We start from the raw sequence: 24,521 nt of genomic DNA, 5'->3' as shown, positions 1-24,521 counted from the left end.
AGTCCGCAGGTGGTCCGCACAGCTTGATGGTTTTCTGGCGTTCATGTTGTAATAAAACAAATAAATCTGATGACCACAAGTATCCGTGAATTCAACTCAAAGTGCTTCTGCCCAAGCAATCGTTGTCTGACGGCGTCTGCTTTTCCCTTTTCACAGCACATATCCAGATTTTTGGACAAACCGAGCACGGGAAAACTGACCTTCAAACCTCTCTCGACTCTTTTGGTACGGCCCCAGTCCCGGCGTTTTGACGAGAAGACAGGTTTTTGTCTGGTTCCCTTCAAAACAACGCAGGAACACACGTCTGGCATGGGGACTTCTGCCCACAGCCCCAGACCGGAAGTGCGACCGACGCGCCACCACCGCGCCGTGACGTCACAGAGATGAGTTGGTGTATAGGCGGGGTACCATGCCTATCGGTCTATACCTATCGGGCGTACTTGATTGATTTCTGTCGGTGCCATGGAGTTTGTCTCGGGCAGATAACTGTGTCAGCGGCTGTGGGAAGACGCCATCTCAGAGGGGGGGGGGGGGGGGGGGCAAGCCCAACGCTCAGTTCAATCGGACTTTGTGGGATCGATGGTGAAAATAAGAATATATCTCAGCTCGGAGCACGTGGAGCGAAAGCTCAAGCTGTAGAATCTAAAATCCTGGGCTCAATCCCAAGATTTTTTTTTTTTTTTTTTTGTGTGGGGGGGGGGGAGGGGGGGGGGGGGTAAGAAAAAGAAGGGGGTGGGTGATTTTTTTTTTTTTCAGTTGCGCGGGTAAGTAGTTTATGGGTATCTGAAAAGGTTAAATGGAAACTATTAATCTTGTAAAACGACTTTTGTTTGGGCTAGTTGGTTCTTACTAGACATGATTAAAATAGCGGAAATTTGACAAGGACAAAATGAGCGCCAGTCCTGTTCTACGTGTGCCTTCATTTTGTCCTTGTCAAATTTGCGCTATTTTAATCATGTCTATTAATCTTGTTTTAACGTTTGTTACAGCCTAAAATTCCCACTAAATTTTTATTAGTTTCTTGTTATATTTTATAAACCTCCACTCAACTGATGCTTCAGTGGCTCAAAAATTTTCACTATAAGTAGTAAAGAAGAAACAAGGAGAGAGAGGTATATATACGTTGCATGGTTCTATATTATATATCTAAGCACTGACTATCCCCATTTAAGCAACACGGGCAATTGAGCCACGCGACGTGACCGAGTCTTAACAAAGACTCGATCAGATAGAAGGCATGAATTTAAACCAAACCCCCCCCCCCCCAAAAACAAAAAAAAAAAAAAACAAAAAAAAAAAAAAAAACACGAAGACCGGAGAAGAAAGGATTTGCTAGCAAGACAAGTGTAAAAAGGTCGAATAATATGGAGACTTTCTGATTACTTGACGAAAGTGATCAAAATACCTTGTTATATTAATTGTTATTTTATTGACTCACTCTCAAAAATGCGCAGTTCTTGAGAATAGTGTGACGCGACGGGATTTTGAATATTTAGTAGGAGTAATTAAACTCTAATAGAGAAACAGTGGTTGGGATTCCTCAGTGACTTTTCTCTCAATTACTTGGTGTTTTACGCGATACAGCTAAACAAAAATAACTGTTCGCTTATTTATGGACTTGTAGTGAATGCGTAAAACCAATAGAAAACAAAATGCGCGCTAAAATGTTCTTCAGCGCATTGCCTAGGCAAATTGCATAGAACAACATTAAAATTATTTATCTAGCAGGTTCACGTTTATCTAATGAGATGAAGAAAATAACCCCCTGCATTTGGGAGGACAGTATACAGACATAATTACACAAGTTACCAAAAAAGGGTTCTCCATAGCGCGAACATCGCCTTCTGTCGTCGTTCGCCCTGTATACCACCTTCTGTTGGTCGACGTTGACATCTCGACGGACGTTGAGGAGGGCAAGACCGTTGCGTGGCTTTTCACCACACCGCGATCTACTCCAAGCATTAATCCGACGAAGGGCAGGGAAGAACCGCTCCTTCATCACAGCACTAACTGGCTGTGTGGCGAGAACGCGCAGCAGAGTCCTGATGTTGGGGTACAGATCTGGCTCCGACTCTTGAAGTGTATCTTCAGGCGTCGATGGAAGAGGCCCCTTCTCTTGTTCTCGTCTTCGTTTCGCCACCCACAGTGAAAATTCGGATCTGGGGATCGTTTACAACGCTACATCTCCCATCCCGAGGAGCACGCCGTATTTCTCTGTTAGGATACTGAGCTCTGCTTGAGCTTCCTTGTCTTTCACGTGGCGAGGCAAAACATTGTGTTGAGGCAGTCACTTCCAACAACTCTTCCGGCAAACACTGATTGAAATCTTCCACGACGGATTCCACAAAAGGAATGCAGACATGTGCGCGGAAGTATGACTCGGCCGTCTGTGGAGGCAATTTCGCGCAGCTCATCTGTCGTTGCGCTAGACGAGGCGCATCTAGTTGGGCTCCGATGTTCTCGGCAATGTTTTCTGCATGTGCGAAAATTTATTTGAAAGTCTTTCGACGTTCAACGGGTTCGGCTTTTCGCTCAGGACGACGATCGTGTCTTTCGCGATGTCCAAGGCGTACTGTTCATTTCGATATCCGGCTTTTGGAGCAGCCGACTCAGGGACAGCGCGACTACGAGAACGTCGTGAAGAGCTAGACTTGCGATGAAAAATTCGGCATCCGGGACTGAGGTAAGCAGTGGTCTTTCCTTGGCAGCCGAGCTTTATTTTAACCACCGGGAAATCGTTCCTAACGCCCTTGCGATGGTTCCCAGACTCTCCCTGAACTGCAAAATAGCGTCGTGACGTTCACGTTCATTAGGTCCAACGCCAAGCCGCCATCTTAAGTTCTTAACTTCAAAGAAGCACCACTTTCCCTTTGCCGGTACATTTCGCGTCTGGTGAACTTGTGCACCCATCTCTCTCCCTTTTTTTTTAATTGAAATACCAAAGACGTTGCCAAGGAAAAATAGTTGGCCGAATCCACTGTACTGCTTCGGCTGCACAAATCTAGTCTGTTGAACAAATAATTACCACTTTACCAAGAACGAGGCATTCAGATTTTTGTTTATCTCACTTAGTCGCGTCAGGAAAGGTTGGCGGGGGGGGGGGGGGGGGGGGGGGGAAGCGCGGCCGCCACTCCGCCCCCCCCCCCCCCTAATTTTGCCTCCGACTCCTGCCCGTCTGGATCTGGATCAGCACGTACCGGCGTATGGTCGTGCATCACTGTACAGTATTGTGCACGTCAAAGACCCCAGGCTAGCAATGTACTGAGCTGGCTAGATTTTGTCACCCACAGCGGACACACCTGACGCCCAGTGGAGCTAATTGCCGACTGTCTACAAATACGCACAAAAGTTCTATTCAATTCAAATCAATTCAATTCATCTTTTACTCCAATCATACATGTGGGTGACGGAGACAGAAAAAAAAAGACGCAGAAAGGTGCAGCTTGACGATGCCCCTGCCCCCTAACGGCAGATCGGCAAGCAGGAAAAAGTCAACTCAAGACTTTAAAGACGAAAAAAAAAAAAAAAAACTGGCAGTGCCGTGGAGGAGAAATCTTTAAAAGATAGAGGTGAGCATTTGCGTACTGTTTTCTCATTAAATGAATCAATACAGACATTTCGGTATTTAAAAAAAAAAAAAGTTTTGTATGGTTGGCAGTGTATACTGTACCATTTGAAGACCGTAGTTTGTTCTAGGCCGAGGTACTCTCAAGGATCCGGTGCTACGTACTCCATGTACCATATTTTTAACACTTAGTCTAGTAACAGAATAGAGGGTCTTCGAATAGGAGGCCCCCATCCACTGAGTTCCCCTAAAGGCCTGGATGCGCCGTACTGGGCATGCGCGGTACACCCGCGCATGCGCAATGCGACGCCCCAAACTATTCGGGGACCCAAAGCGTTAGGCTTGCCTATTCTAAGACTGTCTAATTACTCAGATCACTTTAGCACAGTCGTCTTGCCGATAATAGCGCAGTTCCCTTGGAGAGTTCACGAGATCAAGTTAATTAAAACCGACAGGACTATAGGGCAGAACCAGGAATTCACGGAGGCTACGAGCTTATGCGCGCTCGACTGCGAAGCGGGGCAGATGCCGGTCCGTCGCATTCGTGTCCATTCAATTAACACGTTTTTGTTTTTGTTTTAAGTTCGGTTAATTAGGCGCGATTATGCGCCAGTCATTAGGCACGCCCGATGAAAGAAAGCACTCAAGTGGGCAAGGGACGACTCTTAAGAGATAATAAACACCCACTCTTGCGCGTACTTAAGAAAGGGAATGATTTTATTACACAGACCGTCCGGCACATAAAGAGCAACAAAAATAATAATAACAGCACTCGGAAGTGGGGATTATACACCACTGCATACATAACTTCTGAATTAGCGTTCGCCCAAAAGCTCGGCATGGCTGGTGCCAGGAAGCGTTGTTTGGAACATTCAAAAGCGCATTCATAATTTGTCGCATTTTCATCTTCCACAAATTTATGTCGTCTTCACTACTACACTATGGAATTGGGAATGTACGACTGGAAATGTGGAAGGGGATAGAGAGGAGGAGGGGGGTGGGAGAGAAGAGAACGCCAGCAAAGCAAAAACAAAAGAACATTTAATGGAACTAACGAGGACACTGAAATTAGCTTCTAAGACTTCGCTATAACTTCTACCGCGCGTAAGTGCGCCTGCTTCTTGACTAATGAATATCTGGAGAAAGGACTACTGCTTATTTGCTGCATATGTAAATACACAATCTGTGCACGTCTACAATTAATATCTCCTTTTTAGATATATAACTGTGGGTTATAGCGGACAACAAATTAAGAAAATTATCTTTTGTCTCCTCGTTTTTATTTCACATAAAGCAGTATTAGTTCTGAAGATATTCGTCACGCACACCAGGGTTACAGTTCCGGTGGGTGTTTTGCGTTTTAGCAGAACTGCGTGTACACTACGCTAATAGTAAAAATCGAAAGTTTTGGAGTATTGTCTAGAAATATCTCAAGGCTCCACGACCCCTCACACATTTGTTACATTTCAATTAAATATTTGAGGAGCTTCTTTGAAGACGATTTTATAGGCTCGGTTAACGAACATTTCTTTGTTTTTTCCAATAAGTAGCTAGAATAAGATACTTGTACCACAACGTCAACAGTCGTGTAATCATTACTATACTCAATGAGTGGTACGAAGTACAAGAGAAAGTACTTCGGGCACTTTAGGCGCAAAAGATTCGTAGCAGAAAAGAAAAATATATTGCTCAAGCTAAAATAGGATACAGAAAATGCAAACAGGCATCTTTGTAAAGTTCGCTGAAATAAGAGAAGTGTTTTGAAGGGAAACCAGCGTCACGGTAGTTAGGCGTTTAGGGAGCTGAATAATATATAATCATAACATCACAATAGACGAAAACGGTCCTCCGTAAGACCTGCAAGCACGACCCCAAACATGCAAAATAGCCAGGTACCTTAAAGGGGCGGTGCAACGAGTTTAGCACTTTGCGTAAATACCACTTAGAATAAATTTCTGATGTTTATAACCTATAAAGCACGAGTTAGTTTTTCTCCTCGTGCAATAGTGGTCGTAAAACAAAATCAGGAAAAACGGGCAGCGTTTTTTTCTTTCAACACGCAGCCAGAACATGTGGCAACGTGATCTGCTTGAAGCCGAATATATGCCGCCAATGCTCATCAGAGCAACGCGCTGGGTTTGGCAAAGCACAGGACAAGCGCTGAGTTCCAGACAGTTTTTGGGTTCGGCTATTGTTGTCCTTGCAGCGATTGCACACGAGCCACTACCCGAATGCTTGACGAGCTATTGAACGGGCTTAAGCTGAGCTATACTCTGTTCACCCTTAACTTAAAGGGATACTTCCACGAAATTTGAAATATTCCCGTCGTGTTCAAAAATAGGTTGAATATGATCCACAATATCCGTAAATGACAATCGCACGTTTGTATTTTGAGCCTGGTGGCTGTATTTTTCGTTATAAACGGCCCACTCTGCCAAGCGCTCGGAGAAGGCCCAGCGGAGACCACGTGACATCTAACGCAATCGTGGCGTAGGTCGTCTCGGGACGAGCAAAGCTACGGCGAGGCTGACGTCGAGAGGACGGCCTAGTCGTTCCAGCCACCGAAGCGGCTGCTTTTGTACGAATTTTGAGTGACGGGTTAATCTTCTATAATTTTGTAAAGGGACAATAGCGACTTCTGCGACGCACAAAAGGCATTCTCGGGATGAAGGGAGTTCCTCCCTCCCCTCTTCTCTCGTCGTGGCCGGAGGCGAGACACTCACCGTCACTAGCTGTCAAGTCTGCTAGACGGCAATTACAAGCGAGGCGTTAGCGACATCCACCAGGTGCTCTTTGCTAATCATTTCATTCCTTTATAATTCCTTTTCGAGACTTTTTTAACACGATATTGGTATGTTCGATGTGATACTGCTCCTTTGAACACATATAGACCAAGAAATGAGCGCCGAAATTTCGTTGTAGTATCCCTTTAAGTCTAGAAGCTCCGCCTTCAGCGCGAACTCGCTGGCTTCCGCAGTGCTTTGGTTGCGCGTTCCCACGGGTTCACACTTGTGTTAGCAAGGACACAAACCTCGCGCTGAATGTGGAGCTACTAGTCTCAGCCTAATGGTACCCTGTAAGGGTGGCTGAGATCGGCTATATATGGCGATAACTCACTCTGTGGGCTCTAAGCATCCTAGAAATCCTTAAATCCTAACGATGCGCGGATGATTTCCCTATTAAAAACGCGATCAAAGCACGGGCACACCGAGGTCATTTCCGGCGATGGAAGGAGCATTGTTCCTGCAGCCAGGACGATATGTGATCAATGGAACAAATGCATTTTTTCTGGGCCAATCTTAGCGAACTAGAGACCAAAATAAACAAATATTTAATTGAACTTTCATCCTGGCTGGTGGCTAACGGTTTATCTCTAAATACAGAAAATACAAAATATGTAATGTTTCCTCAATAAATCGCGCCCACAATACGCATATTGAACTGCAATTCGAAAGAGCTCAACTTAAGCGTGCCGATAATCATAAGTTTATTGGAGTATGGTTTAACGAACGCCTCAATTGGACGCACCATGTAAATAAAATACGAAACAAAATCTCAAAATCAATAGGCCTAATTTCATCTGCAAAGCATCTTTAACCGGAATGGCTGAAGTACCAACTGTATTATGCGCGGATATATACCAAAGTTTACTACTACTTTCTTGTCTTGGGTCAGACAACAAAAACAAATATCATACATCTGCATTTATTACAAAAAAAAAAAAAAAAACTGTCCGTCCAATGCACAATTTTGCTTATGATGCACATACAGCTCCGCTTTTTGAGAAGCATAAAATTTTGAGCTTTGAACATCTCTACATTTATAAACTTGCACTTTACATATTCCATGACCATAGACTTCAACAACCTATAGCTATCCATCTGCATGCACTAAACCCGACCATCATTACAACATTCGAAATGACAAGTATATACTCCCCAAAATCAGGACAAACATGGGCAGACAAACGCTTTCATTTCAAATTCCAATCCTTCCTTAATACACACAGTTATCTTCATACACTTATTACGTTAAATATATCGCTAAACAGATACAAAAGATTAGTGAAAGAAACTCTCTTGCCCACAAATGTTGCAAACTGATCTGAAATATCTGGTTTTATCCTCTTTGCTATCTCTGTTGTTGTTGTTGTTGTTGTTGTTGCTTTTTGTAGGCTTTTTGTGTTATGGTATTATAGTATAGCTTTATAGTATCAAAAATGTGTACTATCTAAATGTCACTGATATGTATATTTTGTTATTCATTATATTTTATTTAAGATCGCTTCTTGATTTAGTGTGCTCTGCTGTCGACGAGTGCCATTGTCTTTTTAATATTTCATTTATGTAGCGGTATCGAGGCCTCGTCAGACCTTCTGGTCTTTTGCCTTGGTACCGCAGACAAAATGTATTGTCCGAACAAACTGAAATAAAAAAACGCGGTATTTTGTTGTGGATTATAAACGCTGTTATTGCAAAACTAGATAATAAAGACAAATACGAGATACGAGTAGTCGAACAATTTAATTTGTGCGGAGACGGAACATAGTACTGCAATAATCGTCTCAAAAACAGCGCTCTATGTTAGTTTGTTTCCTTCCGCAGAAGTGATGTGGTTAGTCGTCAGCCCTCGAGCGTGCGTTCCCTGGGTGGAATCGCACTCCGGGCTGTACGGGAAACGAGCACACATTCGAGATATTACTCCGCGGTTCCACCGGTCGGGCGCAAGGATCCTTCGCTTGCTATTGGCTGACAATGAGACTGGTTTCGGAAGAAGCTCCTCCCATCGGCGGAGATAACCTCGGTGTGTTGTGATCTTTGATTGCTTTTTTTAATAGGAAAATCTGCCGCGTATCCTCACGATTTAGGGCTTTCTAGGAGGCTTAGAGCCAGCAGAGTGAGTTCTTGCCATATTTAGGCGATCTCAGAAACTTCCTCAGGGCACCTTTAAGGGTGAACGGCATAGTTGGTTCATTGCTGACGATATGCCAGCTGAAGGAAGATTACCATCACGCACAATAAAATATTAATTACTCGAAAAGAGAGAGAAGAAAAAGAGAAGCATTAGACAGTTGCAAGTCTAGCACCGTGAATGGTGTTTTTTGTGTGTAATGTAATCTTTGTTCAGCTGGAATTACATGATCTATTGAATATCGCGAGCCCAAATCGAGTGCTTACGCAATGCTTGGGTCCAATCTATGAGCCACATTCAAATAACATCACTTGGGGACTGCGCTAACACTGCGAAATCCAAACAACATCATCAAGTTTTGCGAAAGAAAGATTGACAGAAAGCACTCATTTTATTATTGAAATTACACCCCAACAAAGAGCTTTCTAGGCTAATGGAGTTGCGTGCGAGCTATAGATTCGCAACTCCAGCCCGCCGCTCGCCCTCTCGCGGACGAACGAAGAACCAGAGGAGCGGGGACTGCGAAGTAGAAGACGGCAGGGACTATCGGCCTTGGTTTTGCAGTAACCGCTTGGTTCTGGTAGGCGTGTTTGTGCATCGTGCAGTTTTAACGAAAAAAGCAACTGTGTTAAAATACAAATAGCGTTCCGCTCCGCAAATTTGAAAAATCAACATGCTGATTTTTAACCCACGTCACCATCTCCGTTATTTGTGTCATGCTCCTGCCCCGACTGCTTCGTATTTGTAGAACCCCAGAAAATATTTTTAGCACGCTGACCACCGTCAGCGAGTAGGCGCACGGGAAATCCTGGAGAATCTATCACGGTATCTTCCGCCATACTGGCATTAGCACCCCGCCATCTATAGTGCGTTGGAGTTGCGAATACGTGAGTCGCACTATTCGCAACTCCAACGCACTATAGATGGTGGGGCGGTAGCTTCAAGATGGCGGAAGACCGGAGGATATAGGTTCTCTAGGATTTCCCCCGCGCCTGCTCGTTGACGCTGGTCAACATGCTAAAATTAATTTGGCTAGAAATATTAAGCGGTCAGGACAAGAGCACGACACAGATAACGGAAATGTTGACGCGCGTTAAAGAAAAATAGCATGCTTATTATTTTAAATTTTCGAAGCGGAACACAACAGTTCCTTTTTTAAAGGGATTGTCCGGTGGAAACCGGAAGTATTTAAGTTTTGCTCTCGTTACGTCGAGGGGGCCTTCATGTAGACAAACGTTATTTTTATTTTGATGTATGATCTCCCGTTATTAATTAAACCATGAGCGTACGTACGAAACTGCACCCCAAATTTAGCCAGGATCAATGGCTGACATCCGTAGCTGCTGCGTGACGTCACAAAACGCAAAGGTTTGTCGGATGGTCGGAATAACAAGCGTTGGTCGATGGATGTCTTGTATTTTGTTTCGAATTATATAGTCTCCCAGGCTGTACCCTACTGGAATACGATTCTTTTAATGCAGTTCCCAAGCGTGTGCAAAAGACGTCACACCTTTTAGCAGGATATTACTCGAAAACAGCCATAAGCTTCGAGCAAACGTATGCCGTTTCGCGCAAACACGACTGCGACGGGCACCGATCGAACTAGGAGCGCTTGCAAAGCAAAGAATGCAGATTTCGCCTCTGAAGCGGCAACTAGGTACACGAAGCGGCATCTGGGTACACATTTCGGCCGGTTCAATGGATCGGTGATGAGGCTGCGGGTCTTTTTCCCTCAGAGGCGATGTCCGCGGGTCGAAGGCAAACGGCGAATCGTTCAAATGCAGGTCGTCACTTGACTTGGACGAGCTCGGTGAATCTAGCCACGCTCTATTTTCACATGCGGGTCAAGCGGAATTTGGCTACACACGTGCTAAATACAACTTCTGGTATCGTCTCCAGGTGGTCTAGCTGTTGGTTTCGGTTTCGCTGCATAATTCAATTCATTTCAATTCAATTCATTTATTTACTCCCATAACACAAAATAGGCGATGGAGGCAGGAGAAAAAACTGCAGGAATGCAGCTTGACGAAGCCCCTGCCCCCTACAGGCAGATCGGTCAGCGGGATATAATTACATCATCTGAAAAAAAAAAATAAAACATTTATGCACCACAGAGAAAAAAAATGTTATTAGGAGGACAATATTTCCGGCAATCTATTCTTGTTTACAATTTCAATGCAGATACCTTTTTGTTTGAAAAAAATCAATACTGTTGGAAGTGTGTGCTGAATCATCTGAAGACCATAATTAGTTCTTGGACGTGGTACTCTCAAGGTTCCGGCGCTGCGCATATCGTATATAATATTTTTGCTAGTCAATTTGGAAATTTGCCGTAATGAATGATTAGGAAATTTAAGTGACGCCATGTACATAGTTTCTAGCTTATATTTAAAATATTCTTTGATTTTCATTATTTTATGTTTAGAAAAAGAGGTTCAGTATGTGCGCAGTAAGACTCCTTAGTTGCAATGCGAATTGCTTTTCTGCAGCAAAAACAATTTATTAACGTTAGTACTTGTAGTTCCCCAAACTAGATGACAGTATGATATACGAGGATTAAATAATGCATTGTAAATTAAAAGCTTTACACGAGATGGCGATATATAACGATTCTTATATAGAATACCTATGATGCTTGAAAGTTTGAGAGTAAGATTTTGAATATGCGAGTCCCATAACATATGTTCGTGAAAAATCACGCCTAATGTTTTAACAGGAGTTACAAACTTAATTTCCGAGCAGTTCATCATTAATTTTGTGGTGGCCTTACACACTGTGCCTTTCGGTTTGAAGATAATTGCATTTGTTTTACTTTCATTAATTTTCAGGGAATTAGAGACAGTCCACCAACTAAGTTCTTAAAGGCATATATTTGCATCGGTAATTAAACTATCAATGTCTTTTCCTGAAAAAGTATACTGGTATCATCTGCATAAATGACAAATGAGGCCTTTTTTGTGATAGTAACTATATCATTTATAAATAGATTAAACAGCAATGGCCCCCAGACACTACCTTGAGGTACTTTTGTCCAAACTGCTTTCAGCATTGAGGAATATCCGTTTATTTCAACAGTTTGATGCCGGAAACTCAAGTAACTTTCTATAAGAGCCAGGCAATGCCCTCGAATTCCATAAGAATATAGTTTTTCTAACAGAACTTTATGAGTCAGCCGGTCAAAGGCTTTAGAAAAATCAATATTCCTAAAGTTAGACACTTGTTTTCAAAATTGTTTAAGATAATTTATTTCTGCTGTAAAAAAGCCAGTTCAGTAGAGCGACCTATCCGAAAACCATACTGAGAATCTGTAAGTAGCATATTTTTTCACAAAAATTATTAAGCCTAACATTAATAACTTTCTCTAAACCCTTGGAAAATACAGGCAATATTGAGATCGGTCTGTAGTTGGACATATTATTTTTGTCTCCGGACTTGTATAAGACAGACACCTTAGCTATCTGCATACCTTTAGGAAAAATACCAGTCGAGAGCGACAAATTAAAGATATGTATAAGGCAAGGCAAGATAATGTCAAGCACGTATTTTATTGGCTGCACTTGCATTCCATTAAAATCGGTACATTTACTGTTTTTGAGGATCAGAAATGCGGAGCTTACCTCGCTCTCGTCGGTAGGAAACAGAAAACAGTTTTGTGAAATTCCTTGAGTTGAATACGGGGAGCCGCTTGTTTGCGCAGGGGAGAACAAATTTGTGAAATAATCATTAAATTTATTTGCTAGTTCAACTCCACTCAACTTATAACCTTCTATTATAAGTTCCCTTATAACGTTATCGTGAACATTCCGGTCTATTAAAATATTAACTTTTTTCCAAATTACGTCACTTCTATTTTCACTGTAAAACATTCTGTAATAATATGAACATTTTGCTTTTCTTAGCATGCTGGTTATCTCGTTTTGACACTTCTTAAACTTTTGAAGCACATCTAGGTCTCTAGTGCTCAAAAAACGTACAATAGAGGTTGTTTCTTTTAGTTATCATTCTTAATATTACTTTGGTGACCCATGGTTTTTTAGACTTTTTCGATATCGTTACTTCTTTAGGCTTAGAAAATTCTTTATATATGGCATCAAATTGATCTATAAAGTAATCGTACGCTTCATCAGCCGAGTTCCTTGAGAGCACCACATTCCAGTTTTTAGACGCCACGCACTGCCTGAACGTTACTAGCGTTTGAACGTTAACAACTTGAGTATAGTATGTGGTATCATAACTAGGGGCTTTCCTTAAATTATCTAAATCAGTAAGAAAATAAATTGGAAGATGGTCACTGATATCAGAACACACTACACCAGCAGAGAGCAGAGTGCGAGTTATGTTTGTGATAAATAAGTCCAGTAACGTTTCACTGAATAAAGTAACGCGAGTAGGACAAGTGATGTAATGTATTTATGAAACTTAATAATAGCAGAAGTCACGACATTGATGACATACAAATAAAGCCCGTCAAATTTGTGATTGATATAATTGCCCCAATGTTAGTATACATATTTAACTTGGCCTTGTCAACTGGCAAGTTCCCAGAGAACATGAAACTCGCGAAAGTTTCCGTTTTGCATAAGGGAGGCGATAACAATGTAATTACAAATTATAGGCCAATATCTGTTTTACCCATATTTTCCAAAGGGCTAGAAAAAATTATTTTGCGTCGTTTAGATAACTTTTTTGATAAACATTCAGTGCTGACTGACTTCCAGTTTGGCTTCCGTAAGGGAAAGTATACGGAATGCGCCTTCTTAACGCAGAAGGAACTAATATTAAAAATATAGAGCAACGACAGATGACACTGGGACTTTTTATTGACTTTAGCAAAGCTTTCGACTCTCTTAACCATGCAACCATTCTTGATAAACTTTTCTGTTATGGTGTACGGGGCAGGTCTTTGGCACTCATTCAGTCATATCTACAACATCGCAAACAGTGTGTCTCAATAAATCGTTATACCTCATCTTTGCAACTATTGAAGTCTGGTGTTCCGCAGGGCAGCATACTTGGCCCACTTATGTTCAATGTGCACATAAATGACATCGTCAACATTTGTCAACACTCACGTTTTATAATGTATGCAGATGATTCTAGTATTTTTATTTCTGCGACGAATATCGATGAACTGATTATTAAAGGTAACGTTATCTTAGAAAGGTTTCTCTTATGGTCAGAAAAAAAATGGCCTCGAAATAAATACTACCAAAACAAAAGCGATTGTTTTTAGACCTGTAAATAAACATATTGATGCTAGTTATGCTCTTAAGATTGGAAACAAGGAAATTGAAATAGTAAGTCATCATAAAACGCTAGGCATAATTTTTTCAGAGTTTATGCAATGGGATCATCATATAGAATTTCTAACTCACAAACTGGCAAAGGTAGCTGGCATCATCGGTCACTGTCGCTCTCTTTTGCCAACAAAAGTTAAGATTCAAATTTATCATGCTCTGTTCGGCTCACAAATCAACTACTGCCATTTAGTTTGGGGCACAACGACCAAAAGTAACGTCAACAAACTAATAACTCTTCAGAAAAAAATTATTCGTTTCATTGCTAATGTTCCGTACGACACACATGCTGAACCATTATATTTGAGCTACAATATCATGAAAGTTTCTTGTATTTATGACTATCATTTGCTATTTTCTTACGCCTTTTCAACTTTGGAGTTTATTGCTTTTTTGTCACAGCTAGCAAACCTGACTGAGCGTGAATCAGTCTTCGATGTTCGTCGTAGAGAATTCTGGAAGGTTCCCCATTTCCGTAAAAATTATGCACTGCAGTCTCTTGCTCATAATCTACCTACATTGCTTAACAACATTGTAATGAACCGCATCGATATTCATTGTATAACTAAGAAAACATTGCGTACTTTTTTGTGTTGTTAAATTAAGAAAAAAAAATGTTCTCTAATGTCGGTGATTTTAAAATTTTATTGGAACATTTTAAATTGTTTGATTTGAATATTGTAAGAAATATTTAGGATTGTTTAAATATGACTGTGTTCCCTGTACATGCAAGGGCACCGGACCCAGTCAAGCTAGCTTCTGTTAGCTTTTTGTCCGGTGTCCTCGGCATAATGTTGCTGAAATAAAGTTCAAAGTTCAAATTACATTAAAGAGACCAAACGACTGAAACAAAGTAGAAAATTCAACTTGACGAGCAGAAACAGAATTCATATCGATATTGAAATCACCGCCTAAAAATGTTTTATAATCGTTCTCACCAACAAATTGAAATACAGTTTCAATGAAACTAAAAAAAGCTGATAAATCACCACTTGGTGGTCTATGCATTAATGCAAACACAATGTTACCGAACTTCACACATAGAGCTTCATAATTATCAGCCATTATAAAATAATCTGTTATGAGTTTGCATTGACTATCTTTTTTAATGTACATACGTAGCTATTCCACCACTCCGCCAAGAAGTACGATTCAAATAAAATATGTTATAATTCTCGAAGCGCAAAATATCAGATTCTTGATTGTATCATGTCTCGCTTAGCATGATTACATCAAAAGAAAATCCAAAATCATCAAGAAGGATACCAAGCTCATCACTTTTATTTCTCGCCGACCTGACATTTAAGTGAAAAACAGAAAGTGGGTAATTTGTTTTATCATTGAAGAACCTTATCACATCTGAAGGAAAGTGAAGTTCTGCGGCGGTCATGCGAATAAAAAATATACAAAAAATCAAGCCCCCTAGCCTTATCTTCTACAGCTTGTCAGGTCATCCAGGCATTTCATCTGAATGGCCCGCCCGCCTTCCGTCCTACGAACAAAACTTTCCCATTTGCGTACCACGCAAAAGCGTAGCCTCTTTCTTTTGCCCGATCTTTGGTTTCCCGGAGAAATTTCCTGTTATGTCGAGTGAGATTATGTTGAATAAAATTACGTGGAGTACAGTGCTTTAGGTTGCTTTTCTTTTTCATCCACGTGTCTTTGATTTGCTGTCTTACAAAATGAACAATTATTCCGGGGTCGTGGTCTTGCCTGTGTAGAGCTACAACGTCGGATTCTGCCAGACGAGAAACCTCTAGTTTCTCGGCAACTTTGTTTAATGTCTCAATCAAGTTTTCACCCTGGACCTCCGGGATACCTTGAACTTCCAGATTCAGTCGCCGACTTCGAAATTCGAGGTCGTAACCTCTTTCTGGTGTTAGTCATTTGCTGCCCTGCTAAGTTCGTCTTTCTTCTCTAGATCTGTCACCCTCCTTTTTAGTTCCTTAATATCGGTATCGTGGACCTTGACTGTCTGCTCGAAATCATCAATTTGTTTCGACAAAAACTGGACGGACCGTTCCATGCTGTCCACTTTCTCGTTTAGCTCGGGAAGACCGGCCAATCTCTGGTTGATGGACGCGAGGAGGGCTCTGACATCAAACTCAGATTGATCTTCACCACTATTGCTAGCGCGCGATCCGGTAGCTCTGCATGGAGGACATCGCCATGTCGCCTTTGAGTCTTCACTTTTCCCACTAAAGGATTTCTTAGTGACTCCTGCACACTTCCCAGAGTGATACTTACATGCACATTCCCTACACTTTACCGGCCCGTCATTCTTCTCGATGAAGGGTGATTGACAATACGAACAGGTGTCAGACATTGCTTACACAGGACACCAGTGTAGCACAAAATACTACTGTTATAGTGACGGTGGCAGCGGCAGCGGCAGCAGCGACAGCATAGTAAAAGTGTGTAAAAAGTATGTTAGAATTACCAACATGTAACAGACGCGTAGTCCAAATTAGCGATGTGGGCGATATGCTGCCGCCGCTGCCAATGACCGCTGCACGCAGGAACCCGTCCTTATCTGCCCTCGACGCAGGAAGAGCTGCGCTTGCGCTGAGAAGTCCGTCGCCGATCCGAAGCGGGCAGAAAACAGCAGCGTAATACCACCAACGATGGGAAGCAGAAGCTCGCCGAAAGCAGTCTCCAAGAAGCGAAAAGCAGGACTGAAGGAGCAGACGGTCGAGACGAGCACAACTTCCAAGGTGGAAACTATAGCAGACGTGTTGTCCAAAGTAGCGATGTGGGGATGTGGGCGATATGCTGCCGCCACTGCCAACCAAATTGATTGATCAAATTTTAACGAGGAGTGGATAGACGTGGTATATTATCGTTGGCACAGCATCACACCTCAGCTTACGAGCCTTCTATCCGCTGAGAGCTCAACTCGTAGCTCTCTTCTGTGAGATGATTGCTGCATGAGCGGGATCTCGATCTTGACGGGAACCCAGTCCCTACGCAAGGCGACGATCAATTTTGGTCGTCACTGCACGTCTCGCGGAAAAGTGCGGAGCGTCATGTCTTGGCTCGCATTTGCTGCCCGGTGGTTGTGGCACCCAGCCGCGCAACAAAAATCTCACCCAACCACGAAACAAGTCGAGCACAACAACAAAAACGAAGCACGCTGAGGCGTTCACTCGCAGGTAAACGACGAAACAGAAATCCTCGCTTTGTGGTGTGTGACGTTAGAGCTCCAATGTTGCCACCGAAAGCAGCGTTTACGCTAGAGTGTGATTGGAGCAGTATAAATTCAATTGCTCATGCAGAGGGGCATATAAAATTCAGATCTTGCACGTACGATGGGTCTCGAGGCAATAAGAATGATATTCAATAGTTTTCTCGAATAAAAAATTTGACCGGACAATCCCTTTAACGCACTCGCTTTTTCTGTTAAAACTGAATGATGCACGCACACACCGAACAGAGCCATGCGGTAAAGGCAGCACCGAGGCCGAAATTAAGAAGTTTTAGTAGACCGTTTCCGCAGCCCGCTAAGCACCCACATAGCGTTCCGTTATCTGCCACAAGACCATGAACAATGCAGACAAGGCTGGCGGCGCGCATGCGCAGCTGCGGCGTTTTTTTACGGATGCCATAGCGGAAGAGAAAAACGATCTACTACAACCGCCTATTCCGCTTTTCTGGGTCTTGGTTCGTCTGCATGAGGGCAAACAGCGTGCTGGAGTTGCCAATACTCTGGGAAACCTTTTCCCGCCCATGATGCCAACGCTATGGGCACCCGTGCGCTCGCGCACGTAGACCACCTATCACAGTTGTGCTGCTCGCGCAATCTTCATTTCTTCGGAAATGCCAGAAAAAGTTGTCCCCGTGTACAGACGATTTTAAGCAGCTCTGCAGGGGCGCCGCCATAACCGACCTTCAGTGTTTGTTTCCTCTTATTTCGTTCATACTTCCCTTCATCATTATCTCAGCAGTCCAGGTTATTGCCATTTCGGACTCTATTGTGTCGTTCTCTCTCTAGCACTGGCCTTTGTAGAGGCTCGTCCATGCCCGTTTCGGTGGCCCGGTATTTCGTTAAGACCGAAGAAGTTGAGCAATGGCGGCTGTAATCTGCCACGCGGTTAAGGTGTTTATAGTGCTAGTAAGCTCGGGTAAACTGAAAAACATTCCAAGTGAATATAATTGGACCGCCCTTTTAAGCAGGCTGTCTGAACACACACACATACGAGAATACACCCACACACGCACGCATAAACACACAGACATACACACACCACACCGTACACGCAAGGGTAGGCGCGCACACACACACGCGCGCACGTTCGCGCACGCTCGCTCACACGCAGGCACGCACGCAGATAAAAAAAAAAGTTCCGGAAAGATCCTTAGAACGTTGCGCATCTAGCTGCGAGCAGACCTTTCCGCATCTCTGAGCGGCTTCCCCAGTTCGGACATCGTCACGCGGACACGCCAAGACCAAAGGCTCCGCAAAATGGGACGCCCTTGTCGTCCCACGCCCCTTCAACGTTCAAGCACCGTGACGCTGTTTTGATCACATATCGCAGTTGCCCGGACGACCGCAAGGAAGCCTGAACGACCGCGGGTCCTGCCGTCGGAAAAATGCGCGCGTTGAAGCCGCTTCGACAAAATAAAAATGAAATTAAAAAAAAAAAAAAAAAAAAAAAAAAAAAAACATAGTAAAGTAAAAGCCGCGATGCCCGAAATAGTTGTTGGCTAGCTGACAGACTTTCCAAATTTAACCTGCGCCTACAAGCGGGTGTTCGGGTATCGAGTGTGTTGTTAACGCACCACAGCTCTGTAGCCTGCGGAGCGGAAGCTCTCTTGAAGTGTCCGACGTTAAACTGTTCAAATCATGCTCGTGTGGGTGTCGATGTGCGGATTCGACCTCTTCCGGTGTTAAATATGGCAGTCACTACTCTATTCACTATGGTACCTGGGGCGCGACTTCGACCGGTGCGTTTAGCGTCCGACATCGTCCACACATCAAAAGTAGTCTTGAAGTGGCAACAAATAATGTCTATAAGCCGGCGTGTCATTTGTCGTCGGATGTTGCGATCCTAATGATTGGTGCTAGAAGGCGCGGCAAAAAAGTGCGAGAGAACGCGAGTGTCGCTGTTGTCGCGGCACCATAACTCCTGGCTGCTGAAAATTCCGTGGGCTGTCAACCTCGAGACCAACCTTCAGCAGAACAGGCGGCTGTTGCATCAAACGCCGCTACTGCGACACCGCCAGAATCGAGGCCGGTTACGACATGATACTTCTAAACGCCATGAGGCGAAAATTGGATGAGCATTTTTAGGAAGCCGTAGACACACCAATCGGAGACGAGTTAAGAGGCGCCGTAGTATCAAGTATACTAACACCCGGTTCTGACGTCACGGTGAAAGGAAACGTACGCAGACGCTCTACTTCACTCCATTCTGGTTTCCGGCGAACGCGCTGTGCTCGCATTTGGTGTGGACAAACGCAGGCCTGTTCGCAAGCGTCGCATTTATTAGCTTATGGTGATGGCACAAATTCACGACTACAGCGAATACACGGTTACAATAAATGACCTCGATACAACGAATACATTCGTTGCCACGTTTCACGGCAGACCGCCTTCTCGCTCCCTGTGCTTCGTTTCAGTTTAATTAGGTACAGACGCAGCCGGCGCTATTATGGTCACGCAAGCAGCGTCAACAGATCAAGCCACTGGGCTCTTTCTTTTTTTGTTTTTTTTGTTTGTTTATCATTTGTTCAGTGATGATTAAACACGTACAGAAACACGAGGAACACCATGATGCTGACCTTTTGACGCTGTCTGATCGGTTGCATCAGCTCGTAGCGTCAGCTGCGGCTGGACTTGATTGACTCAAGTTTCGTCACTTTGAATCGTAGATTATTTAGTTGTATGGGTGCAACCAGAGCCACTAAATAGGCTACGCTTCACAAAAAAAAAAAAAAAATCTGAGCCCCCTGGGGGCTTAAAACCGTGGTTGCCAGTTATTTGAAGCTTTATCTGAAATCTAGCGACACGTTTTTTCGCCCTCCAGAAGTGTGAGGACACTCAGCGAAAGAGCAAAACGATGTCTCCTGAGATTCCTACCACCGTGTTCAAAGCTTAGGAAGTCGTATTTTTGAATTGTGAAGATTGACAGTTGCATCTGCTCTGCTCTAAGTACCAACATGACGGCGCCCACCAGAGATTGGAGGACGGAGTGACAATACTCTAAGCGTAGCTCATGTAGTGGCTCTAGGTGCAACGAAGTAAATATATATCCAGACGTCAATTTCACGTTTCAATTTTACGCGGGTGTACGAGTTCTAGGGCGTGAAACGTGAAGGGTGCTTATTGAAACTTATGGTGAGCTCTAAAACAAAATGCAGATCGCATGCCTTTAGAACGCCGTCATTTTTCTGGGGCGACCACTGCCGCTCAACATAAAACAGTGCACGTAACTTCCTTAGTTAGAGTGCGTAAATATTGTAGGCTGAAAGAAGTCGCAATAACTGTTATACCGGCGTATAAGCAATGCCGCCTGATGCAGGATGATGTGCGCAATCCTAGATGGTCAGGCTATGCCGTGCAATACGGTGCTATAACTGAAAATTTATATATTCTATTATTGTATAGATTATTAAATTTTACTTATGAAAAAGATAGAATCCGCTGCTTTCACACAGGGTGACGATTGACGACAGCCGAATATAGAGGACAATTATCACAGAAGATGGAATCGAGAAATAAAAATGTTCGCTAGATTAATGCTGTAGTAAATTCACGATAAATACGGTAGTTCCATTTCTAATCAGAAACCAAGTGAAATATCGTTCCCAGACTTTGACGAGTGACATACGGCTTCAAGGGAAATCTTTACGCTCTCCCTTCATTCAAGTAACTTTCAGGGCCGCTTTCAATTTCAAGCTGACGTACATACATTTTTGTATGAGCAGGTGCAAGTAAAATAGGAAAATATAAAACCTTCGAATATGTTACAGTGGTAGCCAACCCGTTCTCTTCGAATCGTGGAATACTCGACTGGAGTAAATCTGGTGTGGTATTTGTTGCATCGTGCAAGCTAACCTAAATATTGGTGAATATAAACGCACAGCTGACTATGCCATCGAATACAACCTATGACATGCCAAACGTCACAGCAACAAGATTTGTATTTTTGAAGTACAGATCTGTCGAGTTCCCTTTGCCAGTCGAAAAGAGAAGCCCATGTTTAGACTCATTAAAGGTGCCCTAAGGAGTTTTCTGAGTTGGCCTAAATATTCCGATAACTCACTCTGCGGGCTCTAAGCATCCGAGGAGTCCATAAATCAGAACGATGCGCGCCCGATTTTCCTATTAAAAAGCAATCAAAGATCAAAATTATTTCCGACGATGGGAGGAGCATTGTGCCGGCAGCCAGGAAGGCATATGACCATTGAAAACGCAACATTTCGTTGAGATTGCAAACGCTGTTACTACAAAATATGTATGTTTTTGCAGATGATAATAAAACAGTAAAAGTAGTGAAGATATATTTTGCGGGGAGGAAACATAATATAGCAATAACTGTAAAAAAAAAAAACTAAAATAAACCCAGCAAACTATGTTTTTTTGTGTGTGCGTGAGCGTGCGCGTGCGCATGGGCGCGTGTGCGTGCGTGTGTGTGTGCGTGCGTGTGTTTTGCGAAGTAGTGATGTTTCCGGTCGACAGCTCTCGAGCGCTCGAGCGGGCGCTCGATGGGTTGAATCGTAGTCCAGGCAGTATGGGCAACGTGCCGCGCGCATTAAAGATATCACTCCGTGGCTCCACCGGTCAGAGGCGTGAGGATCCTTCGCTTGCTACTGGCCGACATTTGATTTCGGAACATGTTCCTCCATCGCCGGAGATGAAATCGTTGTTGCCATCTTTGATTGCTTGTTAATAGGAAAATCGGTCACTTATTGTCATGGTTTACGGATTTCTGGGATGCTTAGAGCCAGCAGAGGGGGTTATCGCCATATTTAGGCGATCTCAGAAGCTTCCTCAGGGCACCTTTGACGTCTACCATTGACGTTTCTGAAAAACAAAAAAACACTTATCAAATACATGATGATGATGATGATGGTGATTAACTTAATTTTGATAAGGTGGCCCCATATGGCCTCCCGGTTCGTTTTACATGAAATACGTAAAATATCTATAAAAACACGCCTGAAAAGAATAGGGGCGTCCATTTTACCTGCAACGTATGCGCACTATAAAGATAAACATAACATAATAAAAAATAGAAGGAAAATACGAGAAAAATATTAAAAAAGGGATGCTGAAACGTAAAAAAGGATGAGAAAAAAATGAAAGACCACATGCGAAAAATTTAAAGAAGATTATACAAAAGCAAACACAAATCGAGAAAAAATATTATCGAGCAAACTGCTGTGTATTTCTTTCTGCATTCAGTTCTTCGGAGCATTGGAACTACTTCCTTCAAGTGGCGTGTACTGTAATCCACTTCAAACTTGGTTCGTTGAAAACTCGCACGACCGTCTGCACAAACTCGGGCGGACATTAATAACAGAAATAAAAAAAAAGACAAAGGATCTTAGTTTGAGTCCGCTTACTGAAAGAACCACTTTCGTCGAAAAGAGTGCGCCTCGACCCCCCCTGACGTGACAGGCGAGCAGCAAAAGAAACTCATCTTAACGCCATACCAAAGAGCTCTCCGAGTTAGCGATTTATAAAAGGAAGCCCGTATTTATTAGCGTCCGCGGTCCCAAGAAAAGAAAAACAAAAATACAGAAAGCCGAATGAACTCTATCACAATAAAACAAAAGCCGCGGGCAAAAGAAAAAAAAAAAGGTGAGAATGGGACCTTTCCTTGTTCAGTGAGCCCATTTGTCCAGTCCGCCTTTCGAGGTTACAAGTACTTTTCTTTTTGCCACTATACTTTTTTTTTTTTGTACGACTGCTTTTCTCTATTACATTAAACAGCCATATTGCGCCGAGCTTTCTTTTTGCTTATTATATTTTTCGGGACTAACAGGGGATCATTCGACGAGACGAAATTGGACCTGGCAAAACGACAATACGTCTGGCACGGGGAAACAAAAACACTTTCAGGATCGTACGTCAAATGACACTCCCGTTTCCGTCATTTCGTTCCGACGCCTACATTCTTAGAGTAGCACGTGTCTTTATAGCAGGCGACGGCGTTTCCTTGTTTAGAGCAACCTCCCCGACTATTCACTACCGAAAGAGGTATATGGGTGTTTCCCAGGCACGTAGCCAGGGGGGCGGCCCATGGGCTCCACCCCCCCCCCCCCCCCCGAAATCTTCTATTTCGCTGGGACCTCCTCTCCCCCCTCCCCCCTCATAAAGCATTTTGCCATGCGCGGGCCTCCCCCCCCCCCCCCCCCCCCCCCCCCCATCCGAAACAAAATCCTGGCTACGTGCCTGGTGCTTCCATCTCTAACTCAGACCCGGGTTTGGGGTCAAATGTTTAATTTTTGACAGAGCAAATGTTTTGGGAGCATTTTTGCAATGAAAAAAAAGAAACGCAAAACAACACGCTTTATATATATTTTTTATGTTATTAAATATTGAAGCGGCTAAAGAGAAATCTGTTCTCCCAGCTCTCGGGGATCGCATGTTCGACCGCTCGCTATTTTGTAACTTCTCTAGATATCTTCTGTGAAACTCTGGAAATAGATTTTATTACGCTTAATGAATCGAAAGATCTCTTGTACGTATATTAAGATAATTTGAAAAAATATGTCCAAATATCTTCTGTTGACGAGTTTCGCCAAGGTTTTGGCAAGTGCATACGTACGTTATTATTTAAAATATTTTAATGAAATTAATATCACCACAAAGCTTGAAGATGGCTCTTTTTATTGCATGCTAATTCTATTTTGTATTAGTAAAATGAAGTGTGTTATATACATTTGAATGAGCGAATGTTTCGACAACCTAACAACCTCGGAATCATTTAAAAAATATATATTTTTCATTAGTAATTAGTTATGATAGTGATCTATCATAACATATGAACATATTATTTCGGTTATGAGGCTACGAAAATAAAGCTTGAATCTTGATAAATGTGCGTTGTAAAACGGCAAGTGTTGCTTAGGAGTAAATTAACATTTGCCCGGCATTACGCACAATTTAAAATATTTTTTAAACTTGTCCGTTAATTTAAGCATTAACGTTGGTCAATCAAACTGTTAAAAAAACTCTTCAACACACTCACAAACTGCGACCTCTTGCGGAAGCAATAACCAAAACGTCCACAACTCTTTAAAACGTTTTTTTTTTTTTTTTAATTAAACCGTGACATTGAATTACAATAACGGGAAATTATACAACAGAGACGTCTCGGTACTTATTAACGGCACACGCTGTGAACCAGTCAATGCTATCTGCTCCGGGAGTTTATGGTCAATGTCGTCAGAGTTCTCGGATAATCCTTCGAACCACAATGGGCCACGACAAGCCTGCTCGTAAATATCCGAGAATTTGGAAGATGATAAGAACGGTGCGTCATGAACGACATCGTAGCCTCGGGCACTTACCGCGCTATTACGGTTCCTCGTGGAACGCGTCCTTACCTGGTCTGTTTAGCGTCTTATGCCACCGAAGCTTAGAAAATGGTCCCGAAGGGGCAGCAAATTACGTCAGAGGAGCCGGCATGTCATGTTCTCGGATGTCGAGAACCTGGCGGTTGATCGTAGAATTTCCGGCGAAAAAAGACGAGCGAACCTATGCGCAGGGCAAGTCGTCTGCTTGTTGAGCAGGAGTT

Source organism: Ixodes scapularis, unplaced genomic scaffold (genome assembly GCF_016920785.2).
Source record: "Ixodes scapularis isolate PalLabHiFi unplaced genomic scaffold, ASM1692078v2 PGA_scaffold5__190_contigs__length_132052651, whole genome shotgun sequence".
NCBI classification, from domain to species: Eukaryota; Metazoa; Arthropoda; class Arachnida; order Ixodida; family Ixodidae; genus Ixodes; species Ixodes scapularis.
Note: the sequence above shows the minus strand (reverse complement) of the source record.